Source organism: Poecile atricapillus, chromosome 1 (assembly GCF_030490865.1).
Source record: "Poecile atricapillus isolate bPoeAtr1 chromosome 1, bPoeAtr1.hap1, whole genome shotgun sequence".
Classification (NCBI taxonomy): Eukaryota; Metazoa; Chordata; class Aves; order Passeriformes; family Paridae; genus Poecile; species Poecile atricapillus.
In genome coordinates this window covers 33,498,798-33,516,602 of record NC_081249.1, presented here as the reverse complement: position 1 = coordinate 33,516,602, position 17,805 = coordinate 33,498,798, and the positions used below count along the sequence as shown (strand labels likewise).

The 17,805-nt window shown below is 39.2% G+C and overlaps 1 protein-coding gene across 8 annotated transcripts in view; it reads right to left on the bottom strand.

The window, feature by feature from the left end:
* The window catches only part of JADE3 (jade family PHD finger 3), a 64,530-nt gene that overhangs the window by 45,408 nt on the left and 1,317 nt on the right, over positions 1-17,805 (bottom strand). For 3 of the 8 annotated variants that reach the window (XM_058854559.1, XM_058854580.1, XM_058854589.1), the window contains exon 2: positions 1,309-1,361. The exons of 3 other annotated variants lie outside the window; for them this stretch is intronic. The gene's annotated coding sequence lies outside the window, so the exon portion shown is untranslated. Of the gene's footprint in view, positions 1-1,308; positions 1,362-3,856; positions 3,986-17,805 lie in introns of all 8 variants that reach the window. 2 more of the 8 variants (XM_058854569.1, XM_058854549.1) reach the window with 1 other exon arrangement.

Sequence of the window (17,805 nt, the reverse complement as noted above, 5' to 3'; positions counted from 1 at the left end):
CTGAGCCATTAATTTCTTTGGTGAAATCTGTCTGAGGTCATCTTTTCCAGCTGCAATGGCAAAGCACAATGCATCGTAGCCCTATTAACAGTACAGAATCAGGTGGGAGGAGAGGCTGATGCTGGTTTTGTGTAGAAAAGAATTGCTAAGCCCTGACCCCTGGAAGACAAAGCGATGGTGCAAGAGTAGTCAAGGCCAAAGCTCTATTTGCAGAAAATCAATGGGTTATGCACAATAGCAGCTGCACTCAGATGTTCACAGCTCAGCTGGAGTCTGTAGATCTGGTCTCTAAATTCAGAGTATTTGACGTTGAAAACTAGAAAAAAAAAATTCCAAAAACAGTCCTCCCCTCCCCCCCTTTTTTAAAATTTAAACAGTCAAAACAGAAGCAAGCTTTGAACTAAAATTCTTGAAATTGAGATGAGTGAATCCCTTCTCTTTGCCGCTCCTTATGAAGCTTGGTAGCCAGCCAAATGGCTCAGCTTAGCTTCACTTTCCACATCAGTCCAAAAGTTGAATAAGTAATAAAACTTGCATGAGGAGAGGGCTTTATAATCACATTAGAGACATGCAAGGGAGACCGTTTACCTCGGTTCACCGGACAGCTTGAACAAGGCTTCATAATGAGGGACAGGTGTTGGCACCAATTAGGAACACTCAGCTCACCGCTGACATTGGCCCCTCAAAGCATTGACTGCACTTTAATCCTCTAACCCACATAAAAGAAAAGCAGAGTGGGCAGGAAAAAAAAAAAATCTAAAAATGCCTCTGCAGAGGACTGAAATATTTTTTGCTTACTTAAGGGAATAAAATAGAAGTGTCACAAAACTGCAGAAAGTTCACTATGAAGTATCTTGAGTATATCAAGAATCTAAATCTTCTGCATAAGCACAGTATTTAATTTTAGGAAGGGTATCACCATGTATAGTATGCATTCATCACAACTATCAAAATCTATATCCAGAAAAGAAGCACAGAATAAAAAGGAGTAGAAGCAGTGTGTAAATGTTGAGGTAAGATAAAATTATTCCATCTATGCCTATCAGCATTTCAAGCATTATGGGATACATAAGCTGGATTTTAACTGAGATTATTAAGGAGTCCTGCAGGCTGAAATGTTACTGTTAACAGCTTCTTTTATGACTTCCTCCCCTTTAAAAGACTTTATATTCCTTTAAAATTCAGAAAGCTTTCATTTAAAAGGTGATATCTGAAAGTTGAAGGTATATAGATTCAATTTACACATTGTAAACACCAACACACATATTTATTTATTTATTTTTAAGTATCATTTCCTCCTTCACTTACATGCCAGGTCATGAGGTAGATGTTTTCGCTTCAGCTGATGGCATCACAAGCTCCTAAAAAAATGAAAGGAGTGCTTTTAGGTAGTAGGAGTGACATCAAGCATTTAATGTTTGAGCTACAATTTAATTTTTGGCAAGTAAGTGAAGGTTGTATTAAATTTTTATTGCAACTTTCCCAAGCAAATGATATGCCCAGAATATAAAGCCTTAAATTCCACAATTCTCATTTGATATGTGGAAAAATGAAATGTATCAGCTACATGTGCACATACTATGATAGAAATGCAATAAGTACTACAGCTAAAAAGAAATTTATAAGAATATACTCAAAGTTGATTTTGCCATCCTCCTAACATGAATGGGATCCAACTTCACCAATACCAACCAAATGAAATTTTAATTAGTATTTTCTCTATACTGTTTTGGGAATAAAAACACTTCAACAAACACATTCAGATAGATGCACGCTTATTCAGCTGGCTTAAGGTGTTGACTTCTCCTTATACACCAAATGCTTTCTACCTTCAAGAGGGTCTTCTATGAACCAGGCATGCTTAGAAATTCATAGGAGGGCAAACAAAATAAGCATAGAGGGAAATCTCCATGTGGCTCCTGATTTAATTCCTCATTACATTCCTCCAGACCTCTCCTTGACAACCCCAAATAATTTAGCTTCCCTGGCAGGGATTTTGCTTACTCACCCTTTTTAAAATCCAGTCCTGAGCCTTGAGCAATATTCAATATGGGAATAGAAGGAATTTTTCCCTCCACCAACTGCCCATATTCCCCTCCTGCAGGACCATGCACATGTAAGTTTTGTGCCCTATTGTAATGCACATGGCAAAGGCATTAAGGCCGTCACACCCAACAGATGAGTTGCAGCACTCCTCAGAGATGTCAGCAGCCTGACCAGGGGCTGTCCTGGTGAGGCTTCTCCCATGCCTCGGAGCAAAAAGTTAACAAAAACGGGACAGCTAGGAGCTGTGGAAGAAAGCATTAGAGAGCAAAAATGCAAGTAAAAACCAAGGAAGCGATAACTGCATAGCCTGCCAGAACAAAAGGAATTTATAAAGGGGATATAACAATGTTTTTCTAACCGAAATAAGGCAGTTTCTAGCCGAAGTGTCAGCACCATACTCTAACATCTGCGCTCCTCCACCCATCTGGAGTACAAGAAAAAGATACAACCACCCATCCACTGAGGGGTGGCACAGATCCCATTACTTATTACAACTATTGTTGCTCAACTCAGGCTGTGGCATCAAAAGAAAACATTTCCTTACAATCTATGGAGGGGGTGGGGAAGAGAAGGGGAACACATAATGTATTACAGCTCCTGTATGTTGACCATGCAAAATTTTGAAGTTTTGACTCTACTAATTCTCTTTGATTTAAAGGTTCACTTTTTGGGGTTTTTTTGTGTTTGTGTGTTTGGTGTTTTGTTTCTTTGGGGGAGGCAGCAGAGGAGCTTGGTTGGTATGGGGGCTTGTTTTTTTTTTCATCTTCCTAAGTTCCTCTTCCCATCTTCCTGACATTCTCTGGCTACCCCACATTAAGCAATTAACTTTGAGCAACACAGGAAGATCTGTAGATCAAAGCAGTACTAGAGCCAAGGTTGTTGAAACATGAATCACACTATGTGGGTTGGGTTTTTAACTTGAGATAAGCAGACACACTCTGCCGCCACCGCCACCACACACACGCCCCAAAGGAATCCACAGGGTCCGTGCAGGAGCCTCCCGACTCATCCAGAGGGACCCGGCTCAGGGGCAGCAGAAACACCTGGCACTCAGGGAGCGGGGGTGGCCAGAGGGGCTCGCTTTAACAGCCCACTGCTGCTCTGTCTCGAGGCTCCAGCTAAGAAATGCCAAGAGCCTCGCCCACAAAATCCACTGGAGGAGGGAGGACAAGTGAAGAAAATAAGTAAATGATTAATAAATGGCTGGCTAATTTTTCCAAACATGACTTTGAATGAATTTTTCTTATGACATATTTCATTATGGGATAATTCTTTAATGTCCCGATTGAACCCATTTAAGTTTTCCATAGAAACACAAGCAAAGCCCTGGTTGTGGCAGCTCAAATGGCATCATTAAAATGCTACACAGCCTACAACTTTTAAGTGTGAACAAAACCACAGCTTTTGCCTCCCAGCTGAACCACAAAACTAATATATTTTTGAACTCTTAATTAAAAACACATTTATTTGCTCCATCAAATGCCAAGATGAACTCTGAAATACCGGAAGGTTCAACTAAATTTTTTTTTCTTTCTGTAATCCTTTCAGTATACAGTCATAATCTTCAGTCCCAACTTTACTTATTCCACAACCATGAACAAATATACAAAATGGGATGAAAAATACAGTTGCCCATAACAAATACTGTTTTCTGTTTTCCTCCTCCTTGTTTTCAAAGCTTCAAAAGCTGTCTTAACATATTGATTGAGAAACACTAAATTAAATCACCTCAAATTAATCATCAAGGAGTTCTTCCCCAATAGAGTTAAAAAAAAAAAAAAAAAAAAAAAAAAAAAGGGAGAATACCAACCTTCCCATGAGCAGCAAGTTCAGGAGCAGGGTAAAGAATGCACAGAAGATGCTCACCCTCCCCTCCACACAGACTGCCAACTCCTACTCTCCAGGTGCATTTGAAAAAGTAATGGGCCAGCAACAGAAACTGTGGCATGAAGAAACAGAAAAAAAAAAAAAAAAAGGAACTAAAAGACAGTGTAGATACAAAAAACAAACCTAGAAATGCACAGTAGCTTTTCATAAATACTGCCTGAAAACTAAGCATTACCAGGGAAAAAAGCGTCAGCAAGATTTATTCCTTAAAATACAACTTATAACAACAGAAGGCCACTTGGAACACAGATCTATTTTTGTAGTTATCACTACTGTTACACTATCACTCTCTCTGTATTTTACCACAGTGCTTACCAACAGCCAAGCCACCAAAACAAGAATTGGACTGGTTGAAAACAGAGCTTTGTGCTTTTCTCATCAACCAGCCCACACATTGCACTGCCATTTGCAAAAACAGAGATGGTTGCAGAAAAAATATCTGTCAGGGCCTCGAAAAAGGATGGCTAGGTAGGACCGAGAACTCGGACTCTGCATAACAGAGGCTCCTCAGCATCTCCAGTGGAGCCCCTTCCACACTGTGTGACCCTTACTGCCAGCAAGTTTGTCCCAGCATTTTAAGCACACCTTTCCCCATGCTGCTCAAGGCTTTACCAGGTCTCTCCCAGCACTGGACCCTGGTGATCCCGTCTCTTTCTTCTTGACACAGTTTGAACACCAACTTAACGCTCTTGTCAGTAGGTCCTTGTCTTTCCTCCAGACTAAACAAAATCCAGTTCTTTCACCCTCTGCTTACAGGATATGTCTTCTACATTTCTGATTCATCTAATTGCTGCTGTCTACTACCCTTTCCAGGGCTGGCACACGAAACCAGTATGAAGTTGTGATGTGTTGGACAAAGTCTCCCATCTGAATCCTTCCCTACACAGAAAATGCTGCTATCTTTTTACAGAAAAATATCCTTTACTGTCAGATGAGTTGCAGATAATAACCCTACATATAAACTTCAGTGCACTTGCTTTTGCAACAGCATGACTGTTGTCTCGAGTCCTGGCTGTGAGCAGTTATTGCTGCTGGGGCCCATTGCTCTCAGCATGCAGGAATGACCTTTATGCCACAGAGCTGCCCCTCCATGCCCTGCTCAGCCCCATCCAACCCCTCCTTCTAAACTCCTTCTCCAATCTGTCAAAGTAACTCTGAGTTCAAAGCTTCTTCTCAAGTAGACATGCAGCTCCACCCACCGGGATTCAGGTATTGAATGAACAGAGTCCTCATTCCTTTACCCACATCATTAATTGCAAATATTAATTCACCTGTCTTGTTTGAAACTAATTAGCAATTATCCCCTCAGTTTTCTCGGCAGCTACAAACATTCCTGTGAGCATTTCAGCTAATCCATGCCTCCTTAGCTAGCTTCTGATAATATGGATTGCCTGATAACTTGCATCATCTACTGTGCAATTCCTACCTCACAAATTACTTTCAAAACTGAATTAGAAAGCTGATCTTGTGCTGCTAAACCTCTGTTTCAAAAATAATCCCAGGCATAAAACACTGCTTAGGTGGGAAAGATATTAGAAAATAATTGTATAATTTCCTGGTTTTTTTACAGACTATCTGTTTCAGATATCTAGCACATACAGACAGCACCCCATGGACTACCAGTAAACATCACATAAACCTCTTACAAAAGGCAGATCAAAAATTTAATACTATCAAGATAGCAAAAGAAATAAAGCCAATAGTATTTGAAATTATAAATATAGTATGATGCAGGAAGGTAATGGTACTCTTTCCCTTATAGTTCTGAAAAAATCGTAACAGAACAAGTATCCAAATACCAAAACAACATCCATCATATTTAACTGAAGAGCTATTTCCAGGTAATATTTATCCTACAGTGATTAGAGGCAGAAAAGAAAAAGCCAGCAAGCTTTAACAAGTCTTGTAAAATCCCTGCAAAGTCTTTGTAGCTGTGTTGGATTTTTGCTTGTAATAAACTGATTTGTAGTTTATTCCTCTTCTTCACAAGCTTCTAAACAGTCCTGACTACAGTGAGTACTCTCCAGCTTCTTGATTTTGATGTATCTTCCACATTGGCTTAGCCAACAAAGTAATTCAGTATAAATTCACAATTCAGTTGTAAAAATCTAAATCTAAAAATCACCTTAAGGTAGATCAGAGACACTGAAAGCATTTAGTAAAGCCTGCAACTCTCTAGCACCTTCACTTCTTTCCACTGTCACAAAACTATTTCATGACACCTTTATGCAGCAACAAGCCTATTCTTAATAACAAACAGTGATTTAGTAATTCCCAGCAACCAATTAAAACTTGCTGGGAAAACAATTTCCCACAGTGGCTTACCCCACTTTCAGACAAACAATGCAGCAGGATGTCTAGAAGGATAGGTTTCATAAGGCAACTAATAAGTAACATCAAGAGATTTTATGAAATGCTCTGAAGTCCTGGGCCCCAGGCACTCAGATGGTGACCCAACACAACAGTTATTTAGCTTGTGTGTAGTGCCAACCATTCTGCAAAACACTCAAAACATCCTACTGATTACTTGAAAATAATTGTTACACAACGTAAATAACATATACCTGCAAAAAACTGAGTCAGGCTGAAAAAACTGCCCTTACAGGGAAAAGATACTAAGACAAATATAAACAACAGCTACTTTAAGATGCAAAGTTGTTTACATTCTTCATATCCAGGTAGGAGATTAGAATGAGTCAAACAAAAGACTGGGTCTGTAAGAGATGAAATGTAATGGGACAAATTTAAGAAAAAACCCAAAAAGTTTAGGCTTAGCATTAAGGAAACATCCTGAGAGTCAGAACTGTTGACCCATGTCCCCAGGGGGAGGACTGGAGGCTGCAGCTCTTGACATTTAAACAAAGACTGGACAAGAGTCCCGGTTGCTGCACTGCCAACACAACATGCTCCGCAGAGCTCAGCTCTTCTCAACCCAGCCGGAGGGCAAGGCAACAATAAATGGGACTTGAGTATAAAGAGCACTGCACAAAGTGGTTTGTTGGGACTGTCTGCACTGAGGGCTGCACCTCACCACACACACATGGTGCTGTGGAGCAGCAAGTACTGTGCATCAGCTGCTCCACAGAACTCATGCATATTGTTGCCTGCTGGTGAGAACAAAGTAATCACAGGTAGCTATCCCACCATCTCTCTTCCCTACATCAGAGACTGAGATATATATATTTATATTTGTATTTATATATGTATCCCTGACAGATGCTGTGGTGTACAGCTGCATGCAAGGACAGTTAGTACACAGCAGCTCAGATCCCTGCTCCTCTTTTGCAGGACAAAACGTTAAGGAGATGTGTTACTTCAGCCTGGTGCAGGATGCACCTCTCTGAAGAGCAGGTATTCCCTGCAGCAGGACACACAGCAAATCAGAGGAATGTAGCAGAAAGAGAATACAAATGCATGAGGCAGAAGGCTGCAGTACAAGATCTAAACCGAGATAAAAACATAAGAAACTTGATAGGAAGCTTCCCAGAAGCATGGAATGGGGTACAGGCAGAAACAACAAAAGTATTTTGGCACTACCTACTACCTGGAACTTAAAAACAGGTCTGTGAACCATAGAGCAGCAAAAACAAGCTATTTATGAGGATCTGGAGCAAAACAAAATAGATGCAGTTCTTGAGGAAGGAGAACATTACATGTTCTGCTGTTAGCCACAGCCACATGCTAGCCAGTTGGATTTTAAGTATCAACTCACCTCATTCGACTTGTACCTCCTGTACTAAACAGATGTGCTCGTTTAGCAACAGATGTGGATTTCCTGTAGCTGAGTGATGGCAGTACTGTTCCATGCTATTTTCTGAAGGGACGTTCAAACAAACATTTCAGAGGCAATAATCTACATGACCTAGAAGCATCTTTTTCCATAGCCAAATTCTATTATTTAATGCAGTTATATTTGTACACAGTTAGGGACCTTTAGTGGAGCTCAAAATAAAAAATAAAACTATTTAAGTGTGAGAACTTCTAAAGTATGGTAAGATAATAGATGTTATGTTTCTGATGGCACAGCTATGCCACTTCCATATTTTCCACAGCAAGTCCCATGACCCCACCACACACACAAGAGAGTTACAATTGCTAAAAGCAGTGTATGGATCCTCTATACACAATGGCAATATAAAATATGAAGGGTCATATTTAAACTTTGGACCAAAGTAATACCAAACTGTGCACTTCAATGCATTCAAACCAGAGCTCTGGAACAAGGAACAGCAAACCCCACAAGGTTTTAACAACCCATGCAGCAAATGGAAAGACCTTTACAGAGGGATTCAAAGTGCCCAATATGTTCAGGACAGCCAGCTCACACACCAAATAGGGAATGATGCCAGAAATCTCTCTCCTCACAGATTCAACTACAGATTTGCAGCCCTGTAAATGGATACCTTCAGGAATCAGATACATGCTTGGACCTTACTTAGCCCTCTCCTTACATACATTCTTCAGGCATCAAATGATGCCTGAACATAAGGTGTCAGCAATAGCCACACCTGCAAAGGCTGTCCTTAAATTTCAGCCAATCTTCCCAACCCTCCTCTCCTGTCCACCAACCCTGCCCCAACACTTTCTCCCTTTTTCCCAAACTCTCTCCATTGCACAACTCTGCTGCTGCCTACCTACAGCACTTGAGCATCTATGGTCATTACCATCACTTCACTGGAAGACTACACTGTGCAAGCATTGCTTATCTATGTTGTGATGTTTTGCTTCAGCCATTTACTTGCAAGATGACCAACCACCAGTTGCTGGGGAGTGTTGGGAAGAGCTTGTGGCTCAAACCACCACCTGCTTTTACACAGCAAATGAGCCTGCTGAGCCTCTGTTCCAATCCTAGTCAATGCAAATAGGAAGAAAAAGGAAACTAAAAACAAAAAGATTGAGAATAATTTATGCCTGGATTACAGGAGGAAAGTTACTACACAACTTGATGACAGCAAGAAAATATTTTGTCTCCTTTTCTGGATAGACTAAGTTGTGATGCTCACCAGTGTACAACACAGGCATTCAGAAAGGCTACAGAGCACAATTTGAAATTTCGAATTTCTTCAACTTCTTCCACTACGTGCAATTTGAGTAAAGAGTAGTGTAGACATACTGAATATTCCTGGCCCTTAAGGGGGTCTCAGTGGCCAAAGAAAAATAACCCTCATAAAAAGCTCACCTCACATAAAACCATTTAGAGTCAGTATTTAACTGAATGACAGCTCCCAGAGTGAAAAATAAGGGGGTAAGAAAAAGGTAATAGTGTTAACTTCACTTGATTATCACAGTGATTTAAAGTACTTCTGACATCCTTTATCAAACTTGGGACATTGGCATTTGTGATTTTTCACAAGGAAAGCCTCTCTGCTCTCTCACAGTCAGACATCACACCAGCACCCAAACTGTCACCTTCCACTGCAAAGAAACTGCATAAATAAATAAAGCACCCAAGCTTTGCACTTCGACCACAAAAACACAAGGCTTGGAGCACAATCAAATGACAATTAATGAAGCAGCAGACACTAAAACACAGTAAACAAGGCTTCATCAACTCCATCCTCTGTGGCTGCAAATCCCATAGCAGCAACCAAATGTGCAAATCTTAAATGGTTGGAAAGAGTTGTGTTGGGGTATTTTTTTTTATTGCTATGAAGGAGAAATCTGTGCCAATCCCGTTCCAAAGTCTTTCCCACTCAGTTAGAAAAAACACATTACAAGCTCTAAGAAACAAGCAGGGAAATTTTGGTCTTGGTGGAGTCAGTGGGAATTAAAGCCAGTGCCAAAACAAAGCCAGAAATTAGCAAAACAATTATCTGATGAATTTGTGAGCAGAATTCCTAAATGACAAAACTAAGTTTATTTCTTCTTAAAAACTTCTGATGCAAATATATCGGGGAAGGATGGGGGATTGCAAGACCAAGTTGTAATGCAAGAATACTATTCTTTTTAAAGCACCCACTGTCAGAAAAACTTGCTGTCAAAAGGAAAACCCTTTAATAGAATTGTCTAAGATATTTAGATCTTTCTGGTTTCATGTAGTTTATTAACGTAAGACTTCCACTATACAAAGTTGTTGCCTTTATGGAGGCAAAACTTCTGATACAGTTTGACAAGGGATAAAACTAGACTTGGATAGTCTCCCACCCATGTCATTATGGCTGGGTTTCCACCAGTTCCAAGAAGGACAGCAGGTAACACTGCCCTTCACAATACACTAGCATTAAAGAAAAAAAAAAAAGGAAAATTTGCCTTAACAGGTTTGGTTCCTGAGAGTCTAACATTACTTCTGCTTACCTGAAGCACAAAAACCTCTATAATCCTGCCAGATCTGGAAAGCTCAAAAGCAGAAGTAAACAAAGGAGCTGAGCTTTTTCTCCTTTGAGAATTGCCATCATGCAGTTAAATCCGCAATTCTGACTGATTAAAACCCTATGAACCTCTAAGAGACCACAAACAGGCAGAGGTGCAATAGAGTACCCTAATGTGACATTAAAACCTCTAAAAGATAGATCTAAAGACACTTTGTTATGGCCAAAATAATCTGGTATAGGAGTGAAGCTGGCTCAACTTGTATAGCCCCTGTGCAAAGACTGACACTAATTCCACTTCAGAATTAGGTGTACATGACCAGTCAGATCATTATAACAGTTACACCAGAGCAACAACTTCAAGCTGTCATAAAAGCTGACTTCTTTGATAGAATGATGTTAGGATAGATTTCCTACAATTATTTAAAGGGGGAAAGAAAACAAAGCATTTTGACAAAAAAAAAAAAAATCATAGAGTAGCAAATGGTTTAGAAAGGGTTTGATACAAGTAGCCAGGATGCATTTAAATCTTTTAAAAGTTACTTCACTTAACCAATGCATTGCCACTGTCTCACTCTTTCTAGCAATTCCTCCCTACATAAAAGCAAGTCTGTTTTGAAACACTTTTATTATCTGTACCAAAGTAAATACAATTGCTGATGTGTTTAAGCCAAACATACTTATTGAAACATATTTAACTTCCTTAACCAAGCAAAATTTACCTATGAACAGGCATAACATAGAAATGGTTTTTGTTAAACACTAGCTAAAAAGTCATCACACCAATATCAACATTCACGAGGAAAATTTTATATCACAAACACTTCTTTTAATGCATTTTTAAAAATACAACTTGAACTTGCAGTGCATGATGCTTTTGTACATACACATATGTAAACCCCCACAAATGTACCAGCCACAAAAAAAAAACCTCACAAAAAACTACAGATGAATGTAAAGGCCCCCTTTATCAAACCGAGCAAACTTACACCAAAAAAACCCAAACCAACAAGTCTGCCAAGATACTTTCAGGTTGACTGCAAATAATCTGGAAGTCCATACTGTCTGTGGTCTGGTACAGGAGACAAATTTAATTTTACCTAGATGATTTACAGGTCCCAAGAAAATGGTGAGACACTCACTGGAAACACCATTTTCTCCAATAATAAGGAAAAAGTTGGAAAATTAAGTCGAAGAGGGGACGGGCAAAGGGAGACTACAAAGGCATCAAAGACATGGATGGCTGAGAGAGATAAGAACTACAAATCACATTCAATTCTCATTTGCAATTGAGGCTTTACTTTTTCCCTTTTTCAAGAAGTGAACACAGAAAAAAAAGGAGCTCAATAATCTTAAAAAAATAATTAAATGGCACCTGCATTCATCTAGTAGCAAAAGCTACTAGACTTCAGTAACCTAAATGAATGCACATCCCTGTTTGCTCTTACATATAGAGGCTTATGAAAATCTAGAACATGGAAGTACATAGAAGATGCCAAACAAGACAGCACTTAAACCAGATTAATCCACGGAATGAGAGTCACAGGGCTCTGACTGATACTGAGCTAATTGACAGGAGTCTAACCTTTCTAATAACTCATGTCCCACCTTCTAAAGTTTTATGGCATTTACAGAGGAAGAAAAATGAAAACATCATGCATCAGATCTATGTGTATTCAGTTTAAGCAATAGAGAAAAGACTACCTAAGAATACTAAGTACTGAAACAAAGTTTAATCTCCTTTTACATGGAGCTCAGGGGAAAGTCCCATTTTCAACAGTATTATACCACAGATATTCTGTCTCTGTATAGGTGTATACAACCAAATAAGGCAAGTCAGATCTCCATCAAAACTGTAGAAACACACATGAATGTAACCTTCCAGTCACTAGCAAAAAACTCATTCAGTTGACATTTTAAGTAAACTCATTGTACACTAGCTCTATATTTAAGTATTTGGATCAAAAATATGTTTAGTATTAACTTCAGCAAACTTAGGCATCTGAAAAATACCTGAATAAAGAACAACTTTCACAATTTTCATAAAATATCACTGGAAATTATAGCATGATACATTAAAAAGTACCAAACTACAAGAATCAAAATTAAACCACCTGAACTTATGGAAACCAGTTGCAAAGGGCATACAAAATAATTTTGCATAATTTCTATTTATATAAGAATATGGAATTATTTCATCCCACAGGTTTTTTTATCTTTCTTTTTGGCCCAAAAATGTGAACAAGCACTAACCAAAGAAAGTGAAGAAAATCAGTATTTGTTATACTTCCTAGATATGCTAACAGCCATTACAATATTGTTGTTCATAAACATGTGCCTTCTATTAAGACCAACTTTTTGGTTCCTACCTCACTCTCAGCACATTCTGTTGCAGAGCTGCAAGTTCAAATTTGTCAAGCAAAATGCTTCACTTACTCCTTAAGATTGCTCATTTCATGCTACAATGGAAATGATTACATTGTTAACGTAAGGAAGACTGCAGTATCATTATCAGGTTTAAGTATCTCCCTTTCAGTTACTTAAATGACAGGCAATTTGATTTTTGTAAAAAAACTCAACTGTTGTTGAATTAGGCCCAAGCTGAAGAGTTGCTAGAACTCCCCCAAACAAGGTTAATGATGTCAAACTGAAGCAGCAACACTGACAACTAGTACCCCTTCCTTTTTCAGAGCTCAGGTCAGCAGCTCTTGAAAAAGAACAAACAAACAAAAAAGCTAACATAAAAAGCTGTTATCTGTGCTTGAAATGAGTATTTTTCCCTCCCTCCTATCCAACAACATCTAACAAGTTTGCACTGCACTGCAGAGTAATCACTCGTTATCACTATTTCAGTCACTATTTTCCTGCTGGGAAAAGAGTCTATTAGTATGAAAGCAGGAAGAGGAGCACCACTTTATTACTGCTCTTTCTATCCAAGTATTAATAAAAGTGGGAGAGGTATTAGTCCTACCTCTCTGCTGAGGCTCCTCCTGGCCAGATAATTACTGAGCCTAACATTTTCCTGGGTGTCTCTAATGCACTCACGTACTGAGTATTCCAGCTCCACAAGGTCTTTGGTTGGCTTCTTTTTTCATTAAAGCAAAAAACCTGAGCAGGACACGGGCACTACTTCCTATGATGAGTTCTCCACAGCCACTTTGACATCAAAGCCTGCAAATTAATGCTGAGAGAATATTAAATAAATACAAGCAGTTAAAAGCAGAACAAATAAAGAGAATTAAACAACACAAGGAGTCCCATTAGGGACATTTATTTCCTCCCTTGACAGGGTACACATTTCTCCTATAGACTTTTGCATCCAGCAGTTCCAAGATGTCAGGTTTTCTGACATGTCAGCAGATAGAAAATACTACCATTTAATTTTGCTATCCTTGATATGTAGAGGAAGATTTAACCATTTGCATACTAAAAGTAATAATTTTCTCAATACCACCATCATCTATAGAGGAAGCATTATTTAAAAACTGTCCGGATGTTAAAAACAAGACTTACATTTTTAAGTGGTATGAATGAAAACTCAGAGTTTAGTTATGATTTTCAAGGGCTTGTGAACAGCCATGTTACCGTAACTCTTGTCTAACACTTGTAGTAAATCTATCATTTTTCTACAGATTTAAAGAATTTCAGTCATTCAATATTACGTGCTAAACGATATAGCACAATTAAAAGATGGCACCCAGGCAGAACCTCTCCTATGCTTCTCCTCTCACTATTCTGTCATCAACCCAACAGCATATTCCAAAACAAGAGCTACCTGAAAATATAAAACACAGCTTGGAAAACTCTTCGTAACACAGTCACACAAAATTAACTACTTCCAAGAAATGTTCCTGGTCAGTTGTTTCACTTTGCAGTGCCTGGTGTGTGGGGTATCACCCCTCTTTGGAGTATCTCGGGCATCGAGCCTCTACTCACCCACTGCACTACGCTAACCCTCAGAAGCTGTTGGACTTGCTGTGCACCAAACCACTTGTGCAGGCATGAAACTGCTCTCTAGGACATGAGCAAGAGCCTGAGCCTTTCACCAGCACAGGCTATCAATAGTCAGGAGCTTTAAGCACATAAGACAGACCCTCAGAAAATATTCAAGCAAGAACTTTTTAGAGCAAGGAGGGGAAAAAAGGAATAAGGAAAGAAAGGGGGCTGGGAAAAGCCCAGAACAGTAGATTAGCAAAATAATATATAATTACCTCAAGACTGTCTGACAAGCATATTCTATTTAGCAACCAGTCAGGCATGTGTATAAACCTGTTTTTTAACATCTCCTAGAGCTCTAATTAAAACACAAAGAGGCATTAACAACACAATATGTTCACCATTCAATTCAATAATCAAGAAACACAGCTCTTTGATCTAATGCTGTAACAGGTGTACTTCGAAGAAGAAAAGCACTCCCAAGTTTTCAAAGTTTAACAAGCTAAGGCAAGCATCCCAGTGTTTAATCCAGGAGAGAGTTATAACAAATAGCATCAGCAGTCACGAGCTTATCCTCCCACCTTCTCCTGCTTCTCTGAAGAGGGCGACTAAGCAAGTGCCAGTGAAGCCTCCACAGTCATGCTCACAGCTCAGGGTCTCTTCCATTCCTTTAAATCCGAGTGAAGCCTGCATTATAGCTCTACAAATGCAGGAGCTTTCCTTAGGTCCAAGATCACACATCCCAGACTGCTCTAATCCCCAAATTCTTGGTCTCCTACACACTGAGATATTGAATGTTGGAAAAGTTCAGATGTCATCTAGAAAAGGGTAACTTGGAAGCAAATGAATATGAAAGAGTCAACAGCCCAGGGAAACAGGGAGGTGCTTGGTAATTACATCGGCATCTTTCCACAGAAGGCAACACCCAGTTTGTCACATTACATTTCTAAAACTTATTTGCCAGATACCTTCTTGTAGTCAAAATAAATTGAAGTATCAATAAAAATAGTATGTATAGACACAATTTTTATGGGTTCTGAACATCAGACATGCAGTTGTAGCTAGAAAATAGCATAAAGAAAAGTACTTTTAAAGTGACAGGTGTAATTGATTATTTAAGATGAATAAATGTAAAAGAAATCAATTCTCAAATCAAATCTCCATTCTTTTTATTAGCAGCATTAGATTAAAATAAGCTATGTACTAAAATGCAACATTTCATACCGTTATCTCACTTTTCAGAGGTGCCATCTAGCCCTCCAGATCTCCAGCATCTCTCACTCCCACCTGACCCAGCCTCCGCCAGCACAAAACCTGCCAGGGCCTTGACATAACATTTTGTACATCAGTCTTCAAGATGCAAATAGCATCTGTTGGCTTCCATTACATAAATACCCCCGATAAGAGCTATTATTAACTTGTTAGTTTCCATTTTAAGTAAAGTATGTAAAAATTGTATTTATGTCTCCAATTACATGAAGCCTCGAGCATTATAGGCACTTTGTATCTTCAGAAAAGAGAAACACCACACAATTTCAGAGGTTCCCCTCTCTGAAGAGCTCAAAAGCCTCCAAGTCCCCTTAGCTATAGCTCCCACAAAAATTGTGGGAGTGGAGATATTAAGCAGCATGTGCAAATAGCAAGTTTTGGCTCAGTCCATTTCTGTCTGCAATGAAAGAAGTCACCAACCAAAACACAACACTACCACTGATCTAGACAAAACAGTAAATTTTTGGTTATAAAATGCATTGAGAGAATGATACCTATACTTAACAGAACATTAACTTTTAAGTTCTGGTCGAATACAACATTCTTGGCTATCAAATTGCCTGGTATTTTCTGAAGAGAGGGCATAACTGCACCATCAAACCCATTTAAGTAACAGCCCTCCAAAGCACATACCAACTTCTGAAGGAGACTCCTAGGGACTAAAGGAGAAAGACAAACCACAGAAACAGATGCTTACATGACATTTCCATCCATGGATGATAAAAGATGCACTACAGAAATGGGTGCACATTCCTTCTCCAGATGCTTTCCATGTCTTGCCAAGTTAACCAAAAATATGCAGGCACTATGCCCCACTTCTCACCCACTGGGACACGATGGCCAGAAATTAATTACAAAGATTGAAAAAAATTACCTAAATAGACCACAGGGAACACTTTAGGAGTGTTTCAAGCTCAAGTCAGCTTGTACAGGGTTTAGCTTCACTTCTCCTGATCAGGTCTAACAAATCCAGCCATTCTCACCGTGGCCTTGGACACCTGCCAACACACTAGCCAGGAGCTGAGGTCACCAGTCAAGACATCCCCTAGGCCAACTGCAGCAAGCTCTTGAGGAAAATGCTCTACAGCATTCAGCACGTGGTAGCTACTACAGTGACCATGCACACGTGTCTCTGCCCATGTGTATATACATATAAAACTGCACAGGTAAAAATAATACTCCGTTGTAAGATAAGAAGACATCATACAAATTCTTCCCCATAAGCAAATCATCCAGGTCTATGAAAAAAGCATGCATATTTTAAAAATCAAAACAAAAAGCCCACAACAATCCCAGGTATCCCAATAAATCCCAAACACAAACTTCCCAATTTTCTGCCACTGAGAGGAAATCCACAGAACCACAGAGAAGAAAACAGCTGGGTTTATTCTAACACTATACTGAGATCCATTTATCTATCCCAGGCTCTTACATTCACAGTGGCTTTTAATGGTTTTAATGAGATCCCAAATGAACATGCATCCTTGCCAATAAATGCCACTGCATATGTTCCTAGATCAGTTCTCTAGCAAACCTTTGCGGGTATCTGCTACGTGTACGTAATGCAAATACAACAAAAAAAAAGACCTACAGTCAGACCCAACTCAGAGGAATTTTTCCTACTGGGGGAGGAGGCTTTTTCTGTAAAAGGAACCTAGAAAGAGGAAACATCAAAGGAGGGACAGGTAAGAGAAACAGTTCTGCTATTTTGATTACTTTTACTGCATCTAAAGTCCAAGTTTTGCAAATAAAGCTTTCTTCTCTCTGCAATAAAAACAGGGCACGTCATGTCTAGTCTGAAAAGAGGTCACAAGTTCACTTAAAAAAAGAAAAACAAAACAACACAAACTTTAGATCCTAAAAGTACTAATTTGCTTTTACTTTGAAAAGGTACATTCTTAATGAAAGAGGCTTCAAACTGCATTTTCTCCCATTGGTAAGTGCAGGTAAAGACTTTTCTGATGTCTTCTTAACGAACTCTGTGGCAAGCTTGAAAATCATGCAAACGTGCCATCATCCAGGTTGATCTTTCCAGCCTAAGGCTCTCGCATTTTCAAGCCAGCTCTCTAACCATCACTGTGATGAAGTCTCAGTGTACAGAGACGAGCAGGTGTGCTCAAGATGCTCTACAGGACAGCACACAACAAGCACCAACCTGATGTAAAAAGTCGGCTGCTGATTAAGCGTCTCACAAGCTTATACAAAATATATTTCTCTTAATCTTTCAGTTTTAGTGTAAAGGCTCTTTTACATTAACAGAGAGGTACAACAGCTTTCAAGTATCTAGTGTGTAGTAACTGAAGGTTTTCTAAAAACGCTTGGATGTTGTCATCAGCATCCCTTTTCTCCTGAACATGAA